The 7,629-nt window shown below is 34.3% G+C and overlaps 1 protein-coding gene across 1 annotated transcript in view; it reads right to left on the bottom strand.

Annotated features, from left to right (window-relative positions):
• The window catches only part of LOC117177564 (germinal-center associated nuclear protein), a 166,496-nt gene that overhangs the window by 84,828 nt on the left and 74,039 nt on the right, over positions 1 to 7,629 (bottom strand). The window lies entirely within an intron of this gene.

The following is a 7,629-nucleotide window of genomic DNA, read 5'->3' as shown; positions in this document are numbered from 1 at the left end:
ATGCCTGCCCGCGGTTGGTCTTAGTGTCGCCTCTCTTTCTTTGTTACCGGCTTGTTCTAGCTGTGGTAGAGTAGGCGTTCCGCTTACATAGCCCCTTTTACGCAGTAGTTCAGCATGGTTTCGCAGACGTTGCTGCGAGAAGTGCGATAGCTCCGGGTGTTTCTCGCACCACAGAGCATGCAGCTGTGCCATGTAACCCCGTTCACGGGCCACACTCGCATCGTAGCAGTCTAGCAAGTCGTGATTCAGTTGCTCCGTTCACCCAAAGGTCACGAGATCCCGCCGATCCATCGCATTGAATCCATTTTCATTGGCTCCCCCAGCTCTAGATTGGTCGGCATTGTTGGCCGACCCATTGTCGGGAGCCCTGCGCGTTCTGTTGTTTTGAACCGCACTTACTACAACTATGTTTGGTGTTGTCATTGTTGTTCCACGACTGCCTATTTATTTTTGTAACCATATTCAGCAGAAACCCTTGGTACAGGGACAAAATTGTGATATTAAAATATTTAATAATGTACAGCAAAGAAACAATTTGTACAATTCTCCTTTGAATTGCATTAATTGAAAATAAATGTTAACATCATGAAATAAAATAATACTATAGGCACTATTACAATTTTATATTAAAAATTTAGTCGCCCGAAGCACCCCGACAGATATTTCGTATCGACGCAGTGTGGAAAAATAGACAAATGTCCGTCTTCGGCTCAATTTTTAGCGGATTTAAAAAAACCGAAATGTGAATAACTCAGAAAAGAGTTTGCTAACAAAGGCCACTGCCAAATTCTAAAGTTTTTTAATACTCTTCCTTTCGCCTTAGAAAACACATAAAACCTGATTTATATGACATAAAACATAATATCACTGTTCATAATTTCATATAAAATAGTAAAACCAACCTTAATCTATAAATTCCAGGAAATCAGGGCACAAAAAACCTAGACTCATAATATCTAGGCCTACATTATCTAGAACAAGCAAACCATAATATTTAGGTCTACAAAACCATTATCCACATTATTTAGGGATCCAATATTTAGACATTCCTTACGACTAATGGTTATAAATGTTCATAATTGTACATTGATATTATCAGTTGCTTGAACAATGTTTTTAATTTATCAAATACATTACAGCATAATACGATCTATGTGATATATGTAATATAATGATTTATAGATGAAGGTTGGAAGAGGATTAGAAAAATTAAGAATGTAGCAGAGTTTGTATATTTTTCCACACTGTGCAACGGTACAGCCTACGTCGCAGATGAGAGAATCTAGCACGCGTCTACCACCACCCTCGCTCTCCAGACGAAATAGTGGTGGACGCTGAACATGTGTTTCTGGTGGGAATTTCCCCTAGCTGGGAATGCCTGATCTAATCCAAAACGATCGACTAGTAACAATGCTTTAACTAAAATAATTTTTGCAAATAACGATAAAAAATCATCATATACAAGATTTTAATCATTTTACTGATGATTTTGAAATAAATGATGAAGATCTAGCTGCAATTGATAAATGAAGTAAATCATACATACCTAAATCACCGACACCTTCTTTTACAACAGCAAATAACAAAATAATACTTCTAACATGTAATACAAAATCCACACTACCTTCGCATTTTACAGCAAAACCACCAGTTTCAGTTTTTTTTAAAGGATCAGGTAGTAAAGCACCACTAACGAAAAAGAAAATTCATATAAGCTGAAACTCATGCAAGTGAACAAACATCAGAATCTTTATCAACAAATCGAATTTTTAACAAAAATCCATTTAATAAATTTGAAAACTGCGCATTTCATGGAAATATTATAAACAATTTTTATTATTCATGTATGGATCATGAAGCTCGTGCTTGCAACTGTCGAGACAGGCATCAAAATCATGCATGGTAACATTTGCAACCCAGAAAAGTAAGGGAGAGGGAGGGAGAAATCCAAAGCTTTGTGAGTATGCGAAAGAGGCGCGGAAATGAGGAACAAAAGTTAAACATGAACGCGAAACGGGTTGTCTGCTAGAACGTGGTTGTATTGTTTATAATAATTAAAAATGTAATTAGGAAACATGAATATTTTTTTAGACCACTTATTTCAAAATTAAAAAATTTTCTGTACGAATGTTTATAGTATTCAGAAAGTTCAACAATTTATCCTGATGACTTTTTTTATAAAACCAAAAATTACAAGAGTTAAAGCATTTACAAAATTCCAAAAAACACACGAAAATAAACCTTTGAAGCCAAATAACGGACGATATGAAAAAAATGCAAAAGACTAAAAAAAGTTCTCTTTGAAAAGTTGATTGTTTTCGAAATTCTGTATGAAATAAGCACAGGGTCAAACCAATTTGTTTAGTTTTTAAGTAGATATTGCAAAAATAGTGTAATTTTCAATGTTTTCTTAAATTTTCAATAACTTCCGAAATAATCAACATTTTTCAATGTTCTTGGGCTCATTTTAAAGCTATTTTTTATTGTATCATAACAGCTTACGAGTATAAATTGTAAAACATTTCTTTTTGAATTGCAAGAACTTGAATTTGGAAAAAAAATGGAAAAATTTCAATATTATTTTTGGTAACAAAAATATTTTTGTAAAATATATGAAAAATACGATCATGAAGTTTCTATGTAATTTTCAGAAATATATATTTATTTAACTTGTATTCTGATTTGCCTACAGATAAGATGTTTTCACATTTTTCCAACTTTTTTGTTACAACTTCAAGTTCTTGCAATTTAAAAAGAAAATTTTTACGATTTACACTCATCAGCTGTTGGGATACGGTGAAAAAAAGCTTCAAAATGAGCCCAAGAACATTGAAAAATTTTGACTATTTCGGAAGTAATTGAAAATTTAAGGAAACATTGAAATTTACACTATTTTGCAATATCTACTCAAAACGAGAATCTTTTTAGCTCTGGTCTTATTAATTGTATTCTTCTTTTATTATTTATTTTAATGCAAGTTACATATAATTAATTAAGCGACATAAAATGTGATATAAACATCGCAGGATAAAAAGGTTCAAAAAGAAATTTTGAATAAATAAGCATTCAATACTGACTTTATCAGACTTATAGCAAGTGATAGATGAAATTATGACCGAAAAGATAAATCTAAAACTGAGAAGATCAATTCTCTGCCGAAAAATACGAATTTTCAACAAAATACTTGAATTTTTAACCAAATAATTAATTTCTTAATAACAAACAAAAATCAATTTCCAACACCAAAAAGATAAAGTTTCAACAATAACAAATAAATTTTCAACCAAGAATAATGATTTCACTGCGAAAAAGACCAATTTTCAACAAAATACTCGCGATATAGATGAATTTTCGACCAAATAGTTGACTTTTCAACCAAGAAGTTTAATTTTTTAACGAAGAAGATAATTTGTCTATCGGAAAAGATGAGTTTTCAATGAAATACATGAACTTTCAAACAATTAGATAAATTTTCAATCGAAATTTTCTATCGAAAAAGGCGAATTTTATAACCAAGTAGTTGAAGTTTGTTCTAAAAAAGATAAATTTTCAATAAAAAGTGGAGTAGTTAAATTTTTATTAAAAAAATTATTTCCAACAGAAAGAAAATGAATTTTCAACGGAATAATGAAATTTTTAACTAAAGAGATGATTTTCGAACAAAAATTATGAACCTCCAACTAAAACATTAATTTGTAACAAAATATTTTAATCCTCATCCAAAACAGATAATTAATTGTCAACCAAACAGTTTTTAAGCCAAAAACTCGAATTCTTTTTAAATGATGGATTTTAAGAAGCAATTGTGTAGACATTTTTAAAAGCTGAAATTTCATTAAAAATTTTTCTCCATATTTCGGGTCCTTTGACTCGAAAATCAAATTTCTGATGTTTTGCCTAGTATTTTCGACAAATAAGCCCAAAAAGGCAAGTCCTCTCTCCAAATGGTTTGAAAAAATGGCTTCCATGAATTTTGAAAGATTTTCTAAAAGCTACTTTTTCGTCTCTCACTCCGTTTGGCTCAAAACACCTACAAACATGTTTAAAACAAAATTTTGTAGCACTTTACGAAAGCTATAAATCCTCCTTGAGACTTTTTATCGTATTTTGCATCGTTTGGCTTTAAATTTAAATTTTTTATTTTTTGAATAGTATTTTCGATAAATTAAACCAAAATATCAATTCTTATTGGAAAATAGCCGAGGACAAAATTATATGGTTTTCAAAAAGCTTTGATGTATAAAACCGTAACCATATTGCATTTTGAACAAACTAGTGAGTTTTTTTTAACTAAAAAGTCTATGGTTTTGAAAAACATTTGATATTTTTAAAACGAAAACATCAATTTTCAAGAAGAAACTTGCACTTTTACCAAGCTTTTGAATTTTCAAGGAAAAAAAGAGATAAATTCCTTGTTAAAAAAGAGCAATTTTCAACAAACCAGTGCAATTTTCAACTAAAAAATCTGCCCGCTTCACTGGCATATTCTCATCGCGTGCTACGCGCGCGGCTCGCTTCGCTCGCAAGTTCGAGCACGCCTAGGGCGCGCGACGGTTGAATCTCGCGTTTCGCGCTCGGTAATAGGTTACCTCGCGCTCGGATATTTATTCTTTGCATTTGGAATGCTTGAAAGAAACTTTTTCAAAAAGATCTCTTTTAGATGGCAGTATTTATATGCGTCTTCAAATTCTGAATTGTCTACTTAATTAAGTATAGTCAAAGATTAAGTTGATCAAAGCTCTGTAGGCTTTGAGGTACACATTCTCATAGTGACACTCGTGCTGCGTGCTCGATTTCCGACAGACACTTGTAAACAGGTTTTGTTGGATTTTTTTCTCGTAACTTTCGTCGTTTCTCCACACATTTTTTTCTATTTTACTTTTTTCAACGTTATTTTTCACGAATAAAACAAAAAGTACGCGTCCTATCAAGATGTGATTCGTAACGAAATTGTAGATCTTTTTTGAGATAACCATTTTTGTTAATTCATCTTTTTTTGTATCCTACATAGTTTGTCCACAAAATAAAATTTTTTATTTTCCATTATTTTTTGTGCAATCAAAATTTGAATTTTCGATTTTTGAAGAAAATCAAAAAATTGATTATGATAATCTTGTAGGGATTTTAAAAAGAAATAAATGTTTTTCTTCTCTTGACTTTTTTCCATATCATGCGTTTTTCGGCTTTAAATTTTGATTTTCGGTTGATTAAAAAAATTTTGAAAACGCTATAACTCTGAGAATTTTCTTTTTTTCGAAAAAAGTCACAAGGATAAATTGTTTTTTCTTTTCAATACTATAAATATCCGTACATAGAATTTTCAAATTCAGAATAAAGTGGTCTCAAAAATTTTAAAAATGCGCTCACTTTTTGAATTTTTATCAAAAATGGCTCGTTAACGAACTCGTCCTTTCTTTTAGGACCTAGAAAAATTGTGCTAAGATGGATTTGATTCGTTCATTTTTTCGAGAGTTATCATGTTTACGGACGGACGGACGGACAGACAGGTAGGCAGACGCCATCGTGAAAACCTGATTTTCGGATTCAGGGGGTCTCGAAGCGTGGAGATCCGTTGAAAAAGTGTGATGTTTCCGACAATTCTAATACTTTCTCAATCATAAATGATGAGAATGTAAAAATATGACTATTTAACAAAATAGTCGATTTTTCACAATACAGACAATTTTCATCAAAATCTTGAAATTTTCCACCAAACAGCAGACTTTTGAAACATTTGAGATGAATTCTGAACCCAAACCATAATGGTGGACTTTTCAAATAAAAATAATTAACCTTGCTGACATTTTTTTGTGTGTGAAAACCAACAATAAGTGTCTGGTATTTTCCCTTGGAAAACAATACACTTTAGCTCCAAATATTTGGTGGAATAATTTTTTGTTGTGAAACAAAGAAACAGTCTAATTTCAAAACCTTTGGAATTAAAATTATTTGACATAAACCATACGATAATTTCAAGTCAGTTCACTATTTAAGATTGATAATTTTTAAACATCATTATCGAGTTTTAATTTTCGCAAAATATCTGTAAGATGGATTTATGGAATTAAAAAAAAACTTATAGTACTTTAAAGTTCATCAATTGTACTTTCTCGTCAGTACCTAGTAAATCGTCCAGTCTCCATTGTTGTTGAGTATAGCTTGGTATCGTCTTGGCATACCTTTCACGAGATTTTCGACATAAGTTGCAGGAGGCGACCTTCAATTTTACGAAATTGATAAGACAGTGACTTCAGGTTGAATACGTGCTTTCTCTGAAGCTCCCTCTTTATGATAGACCATCCATTTTCAATTTGATTGGCATCTAGAGACTGTGAAGGCCAATCCAAAGTCGTGATACCATTTTCCTCTTTACATCGTGTGCTGAGTTGAAATGAGACAAACCACAGTCACCCGTGGTGAGTGAAGGTTTTCTTAGGTCATGGTAGGATATCCCAAAAATTTGAAGTATTCTTAAGTGGTATGAGGGATACTAACAGTGATCACGCAGTAGTACCTTCAGCGGTCTTTGTACAGCGGTGGGGTTTTTGACTCCCAGCATAATCAGTGCACAGCCCCTCGGGCTGGGCACTTCTGACACTCCTGTTAAGTCCTATTTATTTTGTGTATAATATATAAAATTTTTCATAAGGACAACCGCAGGATTTCACCGGAATCTCCGGGTGGTAGCTCCGGGTGTTTCTCAGACAACAGAGCATGTAGCCGTGCTATGTAACCCCGTTCAGGGGGCACACTCGCATCGTAGCACTCTAGCAAGTCGTGATTTGATCGCTCCGTCCACCTAAAGGTCCCGAGATTCCGCCGATCCCTCGCATTGAATCCATCTTTATTGGATTTCCCAGCTCTAGAGTGGTCAGCATTGTTGGCCGACCCATTGACGGGAGCCCTGCGCGTTCTGTTGTTTTGAACCGCACTTACTACAACTATGTTTGGTATTGCCATTGTTGTTTCAACGAGAAGCTAGGGAAAAGTATTCGTCCATCCTTGTAGAGCCCCGCATGCAATAATAAGGCTGCGTACTCTGAGAGGTCGCCCGGTATCCTAGAGTCACCATTCTAGACACTTCACCCAGATGCCATTCAGCTTTTGGCACGGTTTTTACACCTTTGCTTGGGAGTTAATTCCTTCGGGACCACCCCTGGAAAATTGTCCGCGACTGCCTATTTATTTTTGTAACCATATTCAGCAGAAACCCTTGGTATAGGGACCCTCTATCCGCAACCCGAGGACGCATTCGATGGCTTTGTCATAGGCCCTTCGGTTTGATTCTAGAGGAATCAAAACTGAGGGTCCCTAGACCAAGGATTTCTGCTGAATATGGTTACAAAAATAAATAGGCAGTCGCGGACGATTGTCCAGAGGTGGTCCCGAAGTAATTTACTCCCAAGCCAAAAGAATAATGCATCAACTTGCCATAAAGATAGGCTGGGCAAGACAGTAAGCGTCCGCATTCAGTGTGTGATTGAATAAATCACATCTGGCAGGCATTTTACCGCCAAGGTACGAAAGTTCGCGCGCGAACTCCAGACCCGTTATCAGACACTTAACAAGTCAAAGCTGCTGACCATCAGGCAGTATATTGTTGAGAGAATACGGATACTATCCGACGCT

Source organism: Belonocnema kinseyi, chromosome 7 (assembly GCF_010883055.1).
Source record: "Belonocnema kinseyi isolate 2016_QV_RU_SX_M_011 chromosome 7, B_treatae_v1, whole genome shotgun sequence".
NCBI classification, from domain to species: domain Eukaryota; kingdom Metazoa; phylum Arthropoda; class Insecta; order Hymenoptera; family Cynipidae; genus Belonocnema; species Belonocnema kinseyi.
The sequence above is the reverse complement of the archived record's forward strand: the minus strand, read 5'-3'. Positions and strand labels throughout refer to the sequence as shown.